General features: G+C 39.7%; 1 protein-coding gene across 1 annotated transcript in view; it reads right to left on the bottom strand.

Moving 5' to 3' along the window:
- Nucleotides 1–12,608, bottom strand: part of LOC149063671 (maltase A2-like) — a 46,114-nt gene extending 33,506 nt beyond the window's left edge. Inside the window, exon 1 of the mRNA XM_089255826.1 lies at nucleotides 12,297–12,608. The gene's annotated coding sequence lies outside the window, so the exon portion shown is untranslated. The remainder of the gene's footprint in view (nucleotides 1–12,296) is intronic.
- Between the last annotated feature and the right edge of the window lie 5,020 nt (nucleotides 12,609–17,628).

Below are 17,628 nucleotides of genomic sequence, written 5' to 3'. Positions count from 1 at the left end.
CACAAAAAAGAAATAAACCGGGCCGCGGGCTTCCAAAGGTTGAGAACCACTGCTCTAAATAAGTGTTGGCTCCGCTTTAATCAGCCCATAAAATGATCATCATGCAATTAAATAACAAGTTACCAGCCCAGTTATCCTGGCCAATGTCCGAAATTCATACTTTAGCTGGTCACCTATACATTGTTCCCTATGACTTGGATCATCGCCGCATTGGCGTGTTTTTGTGTGATAATTATGGCTGTTTTTATAATTAGACATAACCATATTAATTACTGTTATGTCTAATTTTAAAAACAGACATAATTATCACATAAAAACACGCCAATGCGGTGATGACCCAAGTCATAGGGATCAATATATAGGTGACCAGCCAAAGTATGGGTTTCGGACATTGGCCGGGATTACTGGGCTGGTAACTTCACGAAGTGGCCAACTTCGAGCTTTGGCAATAACATATATGTATATACATTTGTTTGACACTTGGTTAAGTTTCCGGACTTGAGCCATTCTAACGGCATAGGCGGAGATATCCGAGGATGATGTCACTCTCCGCTATCCATACAAAGGATTTTAACAGCTAGCTGGCGAAGATATATTTTTGGAAAGAGAGAAAATCCAACTGTCTCTGCAGGGAATCGAACCAGCACCTCCTAGAGATAGAAGGCCTCCGCAGTCTGCTTGTGACATCAGTAAGTAGTCCATTTTCCCTCAGAATATTCAAAGAAAAAAATTTCCTGCTCGTGCCAGTATCATCGTTGTAGTGCCCGAGTGGCATGGTGGAAAGATGCTCGTCTACCATCGTGAAGGTTGTTGTCAGGGTCCCGGGGTTCGAACCCGGGAAGTATCGATAAGGGAAAGTATCGATAAGATATTTTCCCTAACGAACTCGAGGCGATCACCGATATACAGCGCCTTCGCTTCCGGCCCATCTCACTAATGGCAGTAAATTGCGATATGGCCAGAGTTGGTGTTTGGTGAAGTAGTATCATCGTTGTGAGGAAAAGAAAAATCGGGCTCAGAATTGGCGATTTTTCTATGACCCATATCCAATCACTACGCTGTATTTGTGAGCCAATCAGGAAGATTCTTCGCCACAACAAGAAGAAACGAAATAGGATGCTGTGTTTCAAAATGTGACAAACTTGCTAGGCAGTCTGAATGGCGTTTACGGCAAACACAGCAGAGGCCTTCTATCTCTAGGAGGTGCTTGATCGGAGCCCAAGTCATTTCACTTTGGGGTCAATCAAGTATTACATAAGCATCGAGGCTGACTTTTGATGACAAGGGGGGGGGAAGGGTGTTGGAAGGTTGCTTACGTCTTCAACCACCCCTTTTTGAAGATATGAAATATTCGAAGCTGCTGACGAAATTTTGCTGACAGAAAGGGGAGGGGAGTCAGTGTTTTGCTGATTTTTGCTGACAAGGGGGGCGGGGGTCAAAAATGGCTGAAAGTCTGCTTATGTAATACTTGAATGGATGAACGCACTTGACTACGGAGCCAACGAGTATCTCAATCATCCCTTGGAGCTCGTAGTAGGTCCGACCGTCCATATACGGTCCCGTTCATTGCACTCGAGCTGCAAGGAAAGATCGCGGTGAAAGATCCAAGTGAAAGGACGCGGGTTCGATTCTCCGCAAAGGAAGTTGGGTTTTATCTCTTTCCTAAATATATTCTTCGGCACGAGCCAGCTGTTAAAAACCTTTACATAGGCGGAGATAAAAACTTGAAAGTCTGGGGGCACGATAATGTCTATAGCCATATTCACACATCAGATCAGACTCCCCCCTTTGACGCTGGGGGGAGGGGACATTTCCGCCCATGGCTTACGACCGTATGAAATCAATCTAAGCACAGCACGATACACAAATATTAATAAACCGCGAAGTATTCTGGGAATTAATGATGGTTTTTTTTTCTCAATCGAAATGCGAAACCACAACGAACGCTAATCGAATTGAAAATAATCGAATTTTCTACTCGTCATTTTTTTTCTCTTAATCAATTATCCTCTGTATTAATTAATTTTTATGAACTCTTTCATACTTTATTATTTAATTCCCTTCTTTTGGCTACTGTTTACATTTAATTTTCGCTTCTTTTTTTTTTTTTAAATAATTAATTATTTCAAAAACTCAACTAAAAACAATTAGTTTTTTTTTTTTCGAAATTTGATTTGGTTTTTGAAAAACTGTTTCAATGAATTTGATCTTCACTTACTGATTTCAGCCAGTACAACAATATACAGGGTGCCCTGTAAAGGGTCGTTCAAGTATTACGTCAGCATTTTTAGATCCCCTCCCCCCTTTACAGCAAAATTTCGTCATCACTACCCCCAACCTCGTAACGCATATTGGTGGGATCAGAAACGTTCGCGGGAGGGGAGGGGCATAAGGGGTTCGTGTGTGCCCCCCCCCCCCAGACGAAAAAAAACATTTTAATACATTTACAAATACAACGCCACAACAGGCAAATTGCCCAACGAGGTGGCTGACTTAAGGCATCATGGATCCCCGAGCCATTTTTTGGAGGCCCTACCTACTACTGCTACACCACACATGCAACCCCCCCCCCCCCCGCGAAACCCCCAACGAATCGGTACATGCGGGAATGTGCGTGTACGTGTAGTGAAACCTGACGTGAAGTTTTTTTTGTTTCTCTGTTTCTCTGTAATGCTTGTTATGTGTAGTGCTGCCATCTGCCACCATTTTTTCTAACTATGAGTGAAGTGTTATGATTGAATGATTTATCGTTGTAGGACTATTGCTCTCTGTGGCGAGACTTTTTAACGGGGAGATCGGCTCGCATTTGCGCCTTGAAGTTGGGAACCACAGAAAACCAACTTCAGCCGACCACCATTAATGCAAAAAATAATTTCAAAAAAATTAAAATTTCGAAAGAAAATAGCTTTCTATGTTATTATAATGAATTTCTGTTAATTCCAATGCTATTTGAAGGGTTAAAACTCAAAATGTCTCTTTAAGAAATTCATTGCGACCCACCCTTCACGCTATATACGGCAAACCCCTGACCCGCCGACCAAATGTGGCCCTGAAGGTTATCTAATGTGGCTTGTCCCCTCAAACCGAATTTTGTAAAAATGAACTATAAGCGGCACATTTATAAATCGCTTAAATGACCCGTAGCACAATTCCAGAGCATTTAAGTGGCCCGTAGCACATTTTCAGATCACTGATCTTTCATCACATCCAAATATGACTTAAGTGACCCTCAACACAATTCTAGAACGCTTAAACGATCCGTGGCACATTTAGAGATCACCCAGGGCAAACCGGAGTTTTGGTGGTGCCCTTTGCCATATAGAAGAATCAGTTAAAGAGGGAAATCGGCGCTCCTTCTGGTCTAGCGCCCGAGGCACCAGACCCACCCACCCCCCCCCCCCCCAGTTGTGGCCCTGAATCTAAACGCAGTGTGCTAATAACATAGAAACTTCATTTTTTGAATATGTTTACATTGGATGAACGCAGGTGTCGAGGAGATATGGCTTAGGTTTTCTGAACATTGTTTAGCGAATAGAATGCTTAGTCTCATTTTCAAAAAGGTCTCTTCGCGTTCTCCTAAAGTCATTCTTCAGCTTTTCCAAGGCTTAGTTCGTCCTGGACTGGAGTATGCTGTAAGGTTTTGGAGACCATACGTACAGAGGGACATGAAGAGAGACTTCATTTATCGAATACGTTTACATTGGATGAACGCAGGTGTTGAGGAGATATGATCGAAGTGTTCAAAATTTTCAACGGGATGGATAAGATGGACCATGAACTTTTAGTACACTGCCAATCGACTGCTTTACAAGGGGACACCATTATCGATTGGTAAGGGACAATGCGAGGTTATGGTGTCGCAGGGAATTTTTCTCTAATAGGGTTGTTAATAAATGGAATAGCTTACCCCCGGAGGTAGTAAATTGTAACACAATTGGCACGTTTAAAAAGAAATACGATAAACATGTTGGGGTAAATCGAGAAGCTATCCATTCTTAGAATAAGACAACCATAAGTATTCTTTATGGGCGTTGTATAATATTTTATCATGTGTATATATTGTTTACAATTTCTGTTAATTGCATTTTTAATTGGGTTGCTGTATTTTTAAAATATATGGCAACCATATTTTTATGGGCATCTTTTTATCAGCCACCTCGTTGGGCATTTTGCCTGTTGTGGCGTTGTATTTGTATTTGTAACATGGCAATATGTAAATAAACCGAGAAATATTTTGGATATTAAATGGTGTTTTATTCCCTCAATCGAAATAGAAAACCAATACGAACTTTTGCAACGCGGCGACCCCGGTTAAGAACTCGAGAGAGAAAGACTTTCAACCCAACTCGATTTCAAAAGAAAAATTTCATGAAGGGTAACAAAATAGCACATCGAGGATTTCATAAACATTGCATGACACACAAAAGTCATGCAAACGATCGTGGCCTTGTATATCCTTAAGATTTTCTTCGAAAAAATATTCAAAACTTCCTTATATTTTTTTTCCAGGAAACCCAAGAACCCTGCATCAGTTTCTACAGTCCTTTTGCTGGGTTTGTGTTGCTAAGCGGATTGTTCCGCCAATGTTTTATATTTGCTTCATTTGATGCGTGGAAAGGGAATTGGTTTGTGGATTTGCAATTTAAATAGCATACATGAGCATACAATAGCATGAGGGGATCTGATCTTAGATCCTAGGGGCGTCGCGAACATATGCCAGAGACGTCGCCACGAGCTGGAGATATTGATTTGTGTACCTATTTATGCTTTGAGATAAGTTCTTTCTTTGCTAAAATATCTGTGGGAGCCGCAGATGAACTCCATGAATTGGGTAAAGGAACCGCAAGTGACAAAAGTTTGAGAATCACTGCCCTAGACCACTCACGAATTTTTGTGCTGACTTTAGGTCGGGGATGTGGAAGATCTTCCTTCCTGCACGATCAATGTCATTCCAGTCCTCCTGTTGATTCATTTCCAAACCATACCTTTTAAAATTGAAACGGAGTAAGGCAATGTTGTGATTATGATTCCCTTGAGTGGCCTTTTGTGTTATGAAGTCCGCTCTTTCATTACCTTTTTTTTTCACATACTGCCAAACTTTAGATTAATCGATTATTTTTGAATTGATATTATTAATCGAATTGAAAAGCACTTCTGATTGCTTCAAAAGGTAAAATTTAAGATTTTCTCCCAGGATTACACACTATGAACGTTTTATGACAGTTCTTTTTTGCAAAACTTTAAAAAAAAACAGCCAATAGGTGATTGTTGGTAGCAATTGTTGAGTCTGACAAATTTATTCTGAACGTAATCAAATTATGCGGTATATCAATTGGACAAACCCAGCTGCAGATCGATTCAGTTATCATCAATCAATGAAAAGTTGTCAGTGAAAATCCCTGAAGAGAAGCTGATCAAACTTTATCAAGAACTGTTCTCGATTATGGCGATTATGTGATTTATATAACTTTGACTTATTTACCTCTATCACCATTTTTCGATTATAAAGTTCACCCTTGTTTACTGGCGATGTGGATAATGGCAACTGCCCATGTATGTGTATCTTGTTCAAGCTCAGAAAATTGTTAGGTTCCCCCGAGGCACCCGAATCCCCCTGGGACAGTGTGCGTATATCACTGTGTTTGACAGAGCCTGGGTGTCTCTTGGTTCCCATCACTATTACACTGAAATGAATGAAAACCATATTTTGCGCAGTTTTATTTAGTTTCTTTCTTCTGATTTATTGCTATTGGATTGCCGTATTTAGACCAATGTTTCCCAAAATGTGCAATATCGCCCCCTGGTGTCAATAGAAGCTTTGAGTTCAGTATAGGATTCTATGGGTCGGTTTTGGGTGGGGGCGATGTGAAGAAAAAATTTATGAAGAAATGGGTGATGGGACGAAAAGTTTGAGAAACTGTGATTTAGGTTATGACAACCATATTTTTATGGGGCTTTTTCCCATTATTAAGGTTTTAAATTGATCTTTTTTCCTATTTCTTTTATCTTATTTTTTTCCCGCCACCTTGTTGTGCAAATTTGTCAGCTGTGGCCTCTGATTTTACAAGTCTATAATATAGCATGTGTTTACATCAGTGGCTTTTAAGCGGTGGTGAGGGAGAACATTTTTGGGGGTGCGAGATGCAAAAAAAATTACACGTTGACTGAGAGAGAGAGAGAGAGATTATTCAGAAAAATTGAAATTATGATAAAAATATTTCTTTCTGTTCTTCAAGAAATATGAATCATACTGACATTTTGACATCTCATAATAGTTTTCGTTTGCAGAAAACTATGTGTTCCGCTAAATTTTGGTTGCAAAAGTTCCCTTTTCGTTTAGCAATCGTACTTGTTTCCTGTTTTGATTGGGGAAAAAAAAACAATACCATTAATAATCAAATCAGCCTGGCTTCACCTGTCTCCGCTCCATTCGCAGCTGAAGATGTCTGCCCCCCCCCACTCCATTCACAGCTGAATATACTTGCTTCTACTCCATTCGCAGCTGAAAAGCCGAAAATGTCTGCCTCCGTTCCATTTTAAATTCAAGGTGCATGCTTTTGCTCCATTCACAGTTGAAGATGCCTAAACACCACTCCATCCAAAGCTGAAAAGCCGAAAATGTCTGCCTCCGTTCCATTTGAAATTCAAGGTGCATGCTTTTGCTCCATTCACAGTTGAAGGTGCCTACCTCCACTCCATCCAAAGCTGAATATGTCTGCCTCCGCTCAATTCGCAGCTGAAGATGTCTGCCCCCCACTCCATTCACAGCTGAAGATACTTGCTTCTACTCCATTCACAGCTGAAAAGCCGAAAATGTCTGCCTTCGTTCCATTTGAAATTTAAGGTGCATGCTTTTGCTTCATTCACAGTTGGAGATGCCTAAACACCACTCCATCCAAAGCTGAAAAGCCGAAAATGTCTGCCTCCGTTCCATTTGAAATTCAAGGTTCATGCTTTTGCTCCATTCACAGTTGAAGGTTCCTACCTCCACTCCATCCAAAGCTGAATATGTCTGCCTCCGCTCAATTCGCAGCTGAAGATGTCTGCCCCCCACTCCATTCACAGCTGAAGATACTTGCTTCTACTCCATTCACAGCTGAAAAGCTGAAAATGCCTTCGTTCCATTTGAAATTTAAGGTGCCTGCTTTTGCTCCATTCGAAGCTGAAGATGTCTGCCTCCGCTCCATTAGAAGCTTAAGATGTCAGCCTTGGCTTCATTCGCAGATGAAAATTCCTGTCTCCACTCCATTCACAGCTGAAAAGCTGTCTGAGTTCGTCAAATTAAAATTTGAAGATGCATGCTTTTGCTCCATTCGCAGCCGAAGACATCTCCCTTGGCTTCATACACAGCTAAAGATACCTGCCTCAACTCCATTCATAGATAGAGATGTCTGTCTCCTCTCCATTCACCGCTGAAGAGATGAAGACGTTTGCCTCTGCTTTATTCACCAGCTGAAGATACCATCCTCGTCTTCATTCGCAGCTGAAGATACCATCCTCGTCTTCATTCGCAGCTGAAAATGCATGCCTCCACTCCATTCATAGATAGAGATGTCTGTCTCCTCTCCATTCACCGCTGAAGAGATGAAGACGTTTGCCTCTGCTTTATTCACCAGCTGAAGATACCATCCTCGTCTTCATTCGCAGCTGAAGATACCATCCTCGTCTTCATTCGCAGCTGAAAATGCATGCCTCCACTCCATTCATAGATAGAGATGTCTGTCTCCTCTCCATTCACCGCTGAAGAGATGAAGACGTTTGCCTCCGCTTCACTTTTTGCCGCTGTGGTGGTCGAGTGGTTATAGTGCCGGACTCGTGATGCGAGGATCCGGGTTCGAACCCCACAGTGGTGGTCGGCTGAAGTTGGTTTTCTGTGGTTCCCAACTTCAAGGCGCAAATGCGAGCCGATCTCCCCGTTAAAAAGTCTCGCCACAGAGAGCAACAGTCCTACAACGGTAAATCATTCAACCATAACACTTCACTCATAGTTAGAAAAAAACTGGGGGCAGATGACAGCACTACACATAACAAGCATTACACCGAAACAAACTTTACGTCAGGTTGCACTACACGTACACGCACATTCCCGCATGTACCGATTCGTTGGGGGGTTCCGCGGGGGGGGGGGGTGCATGTGTGGTGTAGCAGTAGTAGGTAGGGGCTCGGGGATCCATGATGTTCTTAAGTCAGCCACCTCGTTGGGCAATTTGCCTGTTGTGGCGTTGTATTTGTATTGTATTGTATTGTATTCATTCGCAGCTGAAAATGCCTGCCTCCACTCCATTCAGAGCCGAAGATGTCTGTCTTCTCTCAGGTGCGGATTCAGGGGAGGGGAGATAATAACGGTCGCCCCTCCCAAGAGTCGAATAGTATGTGTCTGGTTTAGTTTTTGAATTAACGTTCATTAAAAAAAAGTAGTTAAAATTAAACCTTTACCATAGCCGAAAACAGTATTAAAATAAGTAAATAAGAAATACAGGGTGGGATTATAATTAAAGTTCCCGTACTCTGAGTAGTTTTTCCTCAAAACCTGCATATCCGAATACTCATTTATTTCACAAATCTCTCTTCCCATGGTCTCATTAAGATATCCCAAGAATTTGGATGTATTCGGAAAAGCAGTTTTTGAAGAAGAACTACTCGGAGTACAAATAAACTTTAATTATAACACTGTATATACGGCATACATATATAATAAGCATATAAGCAGCAAATACATGAGGCATAATAATAAGTAAGGGAATTTATAGAGATCAATTAATGGATAATTAATGTAACTTATTAAAAAATTTCTAACAGATAGAAAACGCATTATCCGGGGGGGGGGGGGGTTGCGGGAAGGTAAGTCGCATTGCACTCTGGGGGTGCGGGATGGGCAAAAGGTTAAGAATCACTGGTTTACATCTGAAAAAACAATTTTTCTATGATTAGACTTTTTTTTGTGACAAGAAAAATTGGTTCATTTTTTCACCTTGAAGACAAAATTGAGTTTATGTATACAGTAGAACATCGTTTATCCGAACATCAATTTTCCGAACAACTCGATCAACCGTACACCTTTTCAACCTAACTCATTTTCAGTTTTCTATGGTCAATGATGCTCAACGGTTGGTATTTTCTTGGAACTTGAATCCTCTTTTTTTTCAACTCGATAGCTTCGCTCTATATTGTACACTTATTCACTTAAAACAGTTGTACATACCGTACCTACAATCATAGATATGTAAGTAGGGAGGCAGTGTACAGTGTATGAAGTTGTAGAGCCTCAGTATACTGTATATTCTTATATGTATTATTATTATTACTTTACTTTGTACATTGGCTCTCTCTTAACAAGCACGCTCTGGTCACGTGAAAGAATCTCAGTACATTCTGTACTGAAACACGAGATGATCACGTGGCCGGATGCCCCTCCGGAGGGTCCGAAGGGCCATGTGTATGAGAACATTAGTTCAGCTCCAGCTCTCACACGAGATGCACCAAAGTCGTCTTTCTCTCTCTCTTAATATATGTACCATGTAAATAATATCTTCTATATAGCATCATAATTAAAGATAATGTATCTATAACTACGTCTCATTCATATGGAGTCAGATGCAATTGTGCTACCGTCACCATTTAGCATTAGATTCAGCAAAGTTATCAACGATTGACAAGCGAACGTGTGAATTTGGGAAGATTTTTTTTTCGTCTGACGAATTCATCTTATATTCAATTTATTCCTTTGTTTCATCGAATTAGTTTCGAAATCGATTTTCCGAACTTTTCACTTTCCTGAACAGCTTTTGTTTCCGATGTGTTCAGATAATCGAGGTTATACTGTCTATAACTTATAAAGTAGGATAAATTACAAGAGAAATGAAGAGGTAGCGAAAAAGTATCTTTTTGAATGGCATAAGCGCTAGTGCTGCTCATTTGTTCTTTCAAAAATGTGTATATGCTAAAAATAGAATAGTTATAAGAAAAAGGAAAACAAAAATGAATTTTATGAGGGTGAAATAATAGAACCTATGCAGTGGGTCGTTATCAGGGGGAACCCCCATGCATGGTTCAGAAAGTGTAGGCGTTTCTGAAGTGTGGCTATGCCTAATTGCATTAAAAATGCCAACCCTTGTTCCCCGACGCCTGCCTTCTCAAAAAACATGTTGGACGAAAAAAAAAGACAATGGAAAAAATGTTAAAAATACAATATTATACAGAGCTTCAGATTGAAAGCTCAAAGAAGCATGAGAAAAATATATACAGAGTTACTGGAATATAATAATTACAAAGAATATTTCACAAAGATTATGAAAAAAGCCTAAAATGAATTAAAATGTCCAAAAAGTAGTCAAAAAATCACCGGACATACCTTACGAGTGGGGGAAGACCGTTTTTATTTGGAAGAGAAGTTTTTTAAAATGTCGTTTTTTTATAAAATGTTTAAAACGTCGACGTTTTTTAAAACTTCTCTTCCAAATAAAAACGGTCTTCCCCCACTCGTAAGGTATGTCCGGTGATTTTTTGACTACTTTTTTTGGACTTTTTAATTTATTTTTGACTTTTTTTCATAATCTTTGTAAAATATTCCCTGTAATTATTGTATTCCTGTAACTTTGTATATTTTTTTCATGCTTCTTTGAGCTTTTAATCTGAAGCTGTGTGTATATTTTTCAAATATTGCATTTTTTTAACATTTTTCCATTGTCTTTTTCTTCGTCCAACACGTTTTTTGAGAAGGCAGGCGTCGGGGAACAAGCATTGGCGTTTTTAATGCAATTAGGCATAGCCACCCTTCAGAAACGCCTACTCTTTTTTGAACCATGCATGGGGTTCCCCCTGATGACGACCCACTGCATTTCACTCCCATATAGAATTCAATTTTTTCCCCCTTTTTCTTAAAATTTTTTTTTTCATATATATATATATATAGAGTCGAATCCCGTTATAACGAACTTCAAGAGACCGGAGAAATCGCTTCGTTATAACGAAATTTCGTTATTAAGGAATTCCTTGTTTTCTTCATTGTTCCTATGTGAACTTATCTCTGGGATAAGAAAAGTGTTCGTTAAAACGAGATTTTCGCTAAAACGGTATTCCTTAAAACGGGATTGGACTGTATAATTGTTTAATTTCCATTTTGTGCTTGAAATTAAACAAAAAAACTTCAATTTTTGTCGCATTTTTCCGAATTCACGTGTGGGGGGGGGGGGTTAAACTTATTCAAATTTCCGCGTCATATCATGGTAATGACAATTCTAGAGAAACTTTTTTTCTCTGATAAACTGCCACGGCTAAAATTTAAACCTGCCAATTTTACGGAATGAAAGGAACCAGGGGGTGTCAAAAAATTATCAGTCGTTTCAATAGTTAGAAATCTGCAGGGTAATTATAATTGAAGTTTCTGTGCTTCGAGAGTAGTTTTTCCTCACAATATATACTCATTCGAATGAAGCCAAATTTCCAGGATATCTTAATGAGGCCATGGGAGAGAGATTTATACAATATAAAAATAGTTCAATTTTTAACCACCAGGTGAATAAGTGGTGCTTTTTCATTGAATTTTCTTTTTTTTTTTTCCATGGTCCATATATATCAAGTTTCGATGGAATACTTCCATCAGAACGGGCGCTTCACAAGTACCAGTATGCTGACGGGTGCTGCATAGATCTGAGCAGTGTTAGCAAACTGAAACCACTCAGACCTATATAATGTCCGTTCTGGTGGATATGTTCCCTTTGAACTTGGTATATACGCTATATGGACCATGTAAAAAATGAGAATTCAATAAAGCAGGGCCGGTTATTCACCTGGTGGTCAAAAATATACTTTTTTTTGCGTGAATCTCTCTCCTGTGGTCTCATTAAGATATCCTAAAATATTTTGCTGTGTTCGGATGAGTAATTTTTTTTGACGAAAAACTACTCACAGAGATTACGAGAACTTTCATTATAATCACTTTGTACTATTAGATTTTATCTCGTGGTTATAATGAGATTAATGACAGTTACTTGCAAACGACTGGTCCATCAGGACGAAATTCACAGATAATCAATACTAAATGTACCGACAGCTAATTGAAAAATTACATATTGTAGGGTACAGTGAAACCTCGATATAACAATACTTTGTGGACCAAGAAAAGATATCGCTGTAGAGAAATTATCGCTGTGTCGAGAGTAGTTCAACATTAGACTATAGAACATTTTTCAAACAAGTCCCGAAAAAATATCGATCTAGAGGGATTTGTAGTTATATCGAGTGTCGTTGTTGTGAGGTTTCACTGCGTATCAATAATAACAAACATCCGAACTTACGATCTCGGAAGGTCGTGACGTCTCGTCGCGTCCCGTCTCTAATAGAAAACGTAACTTGCGTGTCTTCGCGAAATCAACAGGTCTCGGCGACTCGCCAGAGGGTAATAATGATGAATCGTCCAAAGTCTGATATACCTTGATGCTAAATATAAATGCTGATTGCTCCTTTATCACGTGCACATATAGTCACCCTGGGAATGCGAATCCCACATCACTTATTGGTTGACTGGGGATTCCGGAGTCCTCTTCTGATTGGCCAAACAAACGCGGAATATGAAGAGATTACCAGGAGCTCTCGGTCAGTTTGCTGAGTGCTTTTGTTTTGCTGCGTGCCGATTGCTAGAATCTTCCAAACCACCTCTCCCGATCCCTTTTCCCATCATCCCACTGTTTACCGCGGGATACTGGAGCAGAGAAGAGTGGCGCTGATGGTATCCTGGCAACCAATCTCTCTCTCTCTCTTTCTCTCTATTGCGCTCCTGATTCCTGGAAAAGCAGAGATTCAACAAGACAAACTATAATAAGTCTATGTTATATGATATGGATTCATACATCACTAGACAGAGAAATAAAGACGTGATTAAAATCCCGTTAAGAGTTCGTGTGAAAGAGGATTCTTGTGCCCGCTTCAACCTTCAAGCTTGTTTTCTCCGAATCATAGAATTATATGAATAATAAGAATTAAACTGAAATTGAATTTGAATTTCCTGTTAAATATTCTGGAAATAGTTAAATGAGATTTCAAAATTCAACGGGGGGGGGGGGGTTGCGGCGAAGATAACCTCTTGCCATTGCCATCCCTTCAATTACTCTGAACAATTTCTTATTTCTCTTGCATTTCTGAGAAATTCTACTAATGAGGGGTTTTCTTAATCGTGAAGGGATTTTCGATTTATTTCATATTTTATCCACGATTCCGCTTTCGACCAAATAATTGGATTTTCTCCAAATGAGTAACACGATACTTTGTTGAGGTAGAAATTCTATAATGAACGAACTGGATACAGTAAAAGTCCGTTATAACGAGAATCTCGCTATTACGAGTGATTGTCAAAGAGCTGATGCTAAAGACACAAAAAATATTCGCTTATGGAGAGCTAGTTCTGTATGAATTGAAATCCGAACACATTCGCTATAACGGCAACAGAAATTCCCGAAAAGCATGTTTTCCTTTCTCTATCTTTAAGACTTATACAGTCGGCCCCCCCATATTCGCGGTTTCCGTATTCGAGGGGTTTTTTTCCTTCATGGAAATTTTTTTTGCAACACTCAGAAATCATCATTGATGTGTTTTGTTTGCAAAACTTGAGTTGTGCATGTTTAGAATGGCTCGCTAATGGCATTATTGTCATCACTAGAGTCGTGGTAACTCCCAAAAGAGAAACGGTCACCTCGGGTTGGATTAACCCCTTTGGCCACAATGTGCGCTAAAGGACACAACCAATTCTACAGAGACAACTGAAGAGACATTGTCACGTTAGCGAAACAAGTGGGTGGAGAATGGTTCAATGATATAGATATAGAAGTCGAAAAGCTAATTAATAGCAGTTTAGAGGTATTGATCGAAGAGCAATTAATGCAGTTGACTGCTCCTGAAACTGAAGCGGTACCAGATGAAGAAGATCAAGTTGAAAAAGTAGAAGACAAGTTCACCATGAGTAACATAGCGGAAGGGCTTCGCACGCTCAAATCAGCAATAGATTGTTTTCATGGCATAGATCCCTCTATGGTACGCTCTTCACATGTAGAAAAATTGGCAGAGGAAGCCTTGTCATCATACCCCAACATACTTGATGATATGAAGAAGAAACTGCAAATAGAAACCACAATGTTCTTTCAGAAAACATCGCCAACAATTTCTGCACCCTCTTTTACATTCCCTTATACCCTTGCGTTACCCTGCTCTTCTCATGCTGTTCAATAAACGAGATATACAAGAAAAAAACTATGGTTTCGGTTATTCGCGGATTTCCCGTATTCGCGGTCACCCCTGGAACGTAACCCCCGCGAATACGGGGGGCCGATTGTACATGAAATAACGTATATAAACCGACCCCCCCTCCCCACTTAAGGACCACCAAAACCACAATAAATTGAAAACCCGTGTATAAGCCGCCCCGAAAAAGTCGTGCATTTTAGAGAAAAAAAAATTCTTAAATTTTCATGCAAAATGAATATCTTACGGAAATTTACCATAGAAAATGATTGAAACTTTTTAATCCGTTTCTTCTGAGTCTCCAAGCTCATCGTAATCCATCAAATCGTCATTGTCACTGTCACTTTCAAAGAGAATATCACCTTCAGTTCCGTCCATCGCATTGCTGATGCAACACTTTTTGAAGGATCGGGTGATAATTTCGGCGGAAACAGAATTCCACGCCTCATGTGCCCATTGGCACACTAATAAAAAAAAATATGTATATAGGGCCAATGTCAGGTTTCTTCAATGCACCAGTTTTTGTAGTTTCTTTATCATCGGAACTCATCCATTCGAACCACAAATTCCTCAAATAGCCTTTGAGAGGCTTGTTGATGCTCACATCTAAAGGCTGTACAATCGACGTTAGGCCACCCTGGTATCAAAGCCAATGTTTTCAATTTCTTTGTCTCGGCTTTGACATTATCAGTTTAGTGGGGTTTGAACATATCCCATACCCCCAATAATGACGGTTTCTCGAACACTGCTACAAAAATGACTACTGATTGCGGGGGTCGATATTTTCTCATCAAAAACTGACCCGAGTATAAACCGATTCCCCTCCCCCCCACACTTGAGGAACGAATTTTTCCACAAAACAACTCGGCTTATACACACAAAACGAGTATATATACGGTAGTCATTTTTTACGTACCGTATTTTAACGTGTAAAGAAGGAACCATTTTTTTACCATTTTCATTTAAATATTTTCACCCTCATAGGTGTTTATAAACGGGGCATGTCGGTGACTCCCCCTCCCATAGATAAGAAGACCACGTGCTGTATCTTATCTCCTTGTTATGTATATAGGAAGTGGAAAAAACACCTCATTTTATCTACTACTTTATCGCACACCAACTCTGGTCATATATATATCGCCGTACGGCAATTTCCAACCAGTGGAGTTGGGTGGGAAATGAAGGCACCATCTATATCGGTGGTCGCCACAGGCTCTGTAGGTACTTGTTTCTGATGCTGTATGCCTGCATTTGAACCCGTGGACTTTGATGGTAACCTTCATAGTTGAAGACGAGCATCTTACCACCGCGTCATTATCTATTTATCTGCAGGTTTGTTTGTTCAATCATTACACTTCACTCATAGTTAGAAAAACTGGTGGCAGATGGCAGCACTACACATAACAAGCATTACACAGAAACAAACTTTACGTCAGGTTTCACTACACGTACACACACATTCCCGCATGTACCAATTCGTTAGAGGTTCCGCAGAGGAATATGGACGAGGTACATGTGTGGTTTAGTAGTAGTAGTAGTAGTAGGTTTGTTTGTTGGGCCGGTGAAGCACGCCCTCTGGTTTTGACATCGTTGTTGTTTCCCTTGAAATTCCTCCTCCCTCCTTATAATCTTCAAAAACTGGACGCAGGGCAAACAGGTCTTAATCGGTTTTTTTTCTGTATTAAATGTTATTTGACATTTTTACCGTGCAACGAATAGCAGTTCAACTAATTCTGCAGTTTCAGTTGCAGAAACTGCTGAAAAAAAAAACTGTTGTATAATCAACATTGTGTATGCTTAAGCAGTGAACCGTAGATGCATATTTCAGCGAACGTAGTTCAAAATAAAAGGCAAAAGTAAGTTAAACTTACCTAGTTTGTTCTTTTACCCCATTTATATGTTTCTACAGTGCAAGAAAATAGAAAAGTTCGTTATAACGACAGTTTTCCCCCTATGATTGCGAACTGTCGTTATGACGTACTTTCCCTGTATTAAAATATTTGTCGAATATTTTCGCTTCAATAGATGAAAGTATTTATTTGCTTGACTTGGTAATTTCATTTTCTACGCTATCGTATGAATGCTACAGAGAAGTCTGTATCTCTGTGTATTTAACAAACCTTATTCAAATGCCTAAAAGCAGGGACGCAAAACCTTTTCAGGCCACATGTGGCGTGGCATTTCTGCCGTCTGTCCGAGATGTGAAGCGAGGTGTGTACAGTACTTCAATGATATTTCTGCCGCTTGCGGGCCAGAAACTGATATACAAATACGTATAGGAAAGTCGCTTTAACTTGGAATAATTCGTGAACCGTTTATCCTAGAGGCAAACTTTTAACTTGAAAGAAGTATCCAAATAGCGTGTGGACCTCCGATACGCCATTTACATTGCAAGGTGTCACATAGTTATTCAAAAGGAAAATATATATATATATTAGGTTAATCTGTGGGGCTATTCAAGTATTACGTCAGCAGATTTTTAGCCATTTTTGACCCCCTTGTCAGCAAACGTCAGCAAAACACTGACAACCCCCCCCCCCCCGTCAAAATTTTTTTTGCAGTAGCTTAGAGTGTTTCATATCTTCAAAACGTGTGGTTGATGACGTAAGCAACCTTCAACCCTCCCCCCCCCGCCCCCGTCATCAAGAGTCAGCAAATCCAAAGCCCCTTCCTCCCCGACTCGATGCTGACGAATGAACCGTGTCCTAAAAAATTCCAATGAGAAAGTTGCTGAGCCTAAAAAAAAAAATTGCATGCTTTTTTGCTGCAATATTCGCTATTCGTCTCCTAATTTTCAGGGATTTTCAAATTCAAATATCTCAGCATTGAACTTTTTTTTTTGTTAGACTCAGAAGAAACAGAGAAACAACTTTCTAATTTGATTTTTATGGCAGCGCGATCAAATGTATTAACTGTGTGACCTCTTGCAACATGAATGACGCATCTAATTTCACAACGTTATTTGGGTAATTCATTTGCTATTATTAATTACTATTGATTATTAATTACAGTTTTCTATTGGGAATATGCTCTTTGGATCAACGGTTCGCGAGTTATTCCAGGATAAAGAGACTTTCCTATGCACACTGCATACAGGGTTATTGCAATTAAACTAGCGATTTAAAATCTCTGAGAGAAAGAGAGAGAGAGAGAATTTGAAAACAGTGAGAAGAGGTGGTCCGAATGACTAAAATTAGCTTGAATACTACTGAAGCAATGGAATTTACAGTCCTGCCAACCTCCAGTAGGTAAACTGGAGGTATACCTGTAACTTTTCAATGAAAATCCGGCAAACGTACCTTTGAACGTTAAAAAAATTTTATGGGAAAAATAAGAATCGGAATAAGTAGTAAACATTAAGGGGAATCAAATTACCCATATTTTACAAATGCAAAC

The sequence above is a fragment of the Pholcus phalangioides genome, unplaced genomic scaffold, assembly GCF_987345545.1.
Source record: "Pholcus phalangioides strain wild (caught in Gottingen) unplaced genomic scaffold, Ppha-v1.0 ptg000172l_1, whole genome shotgun sequence".
Taxonomy (NCBI): Eukaryota; Metazoa; Arthropoda; class Arachnida; order Araneae; family Pholcidae; genus Pholcus; species Pholcus phalangioides.
Note: the sequence above shows the minus strand (reverse complement) of the source record. Positions and strands in the feature narration are given on the sequence as shown.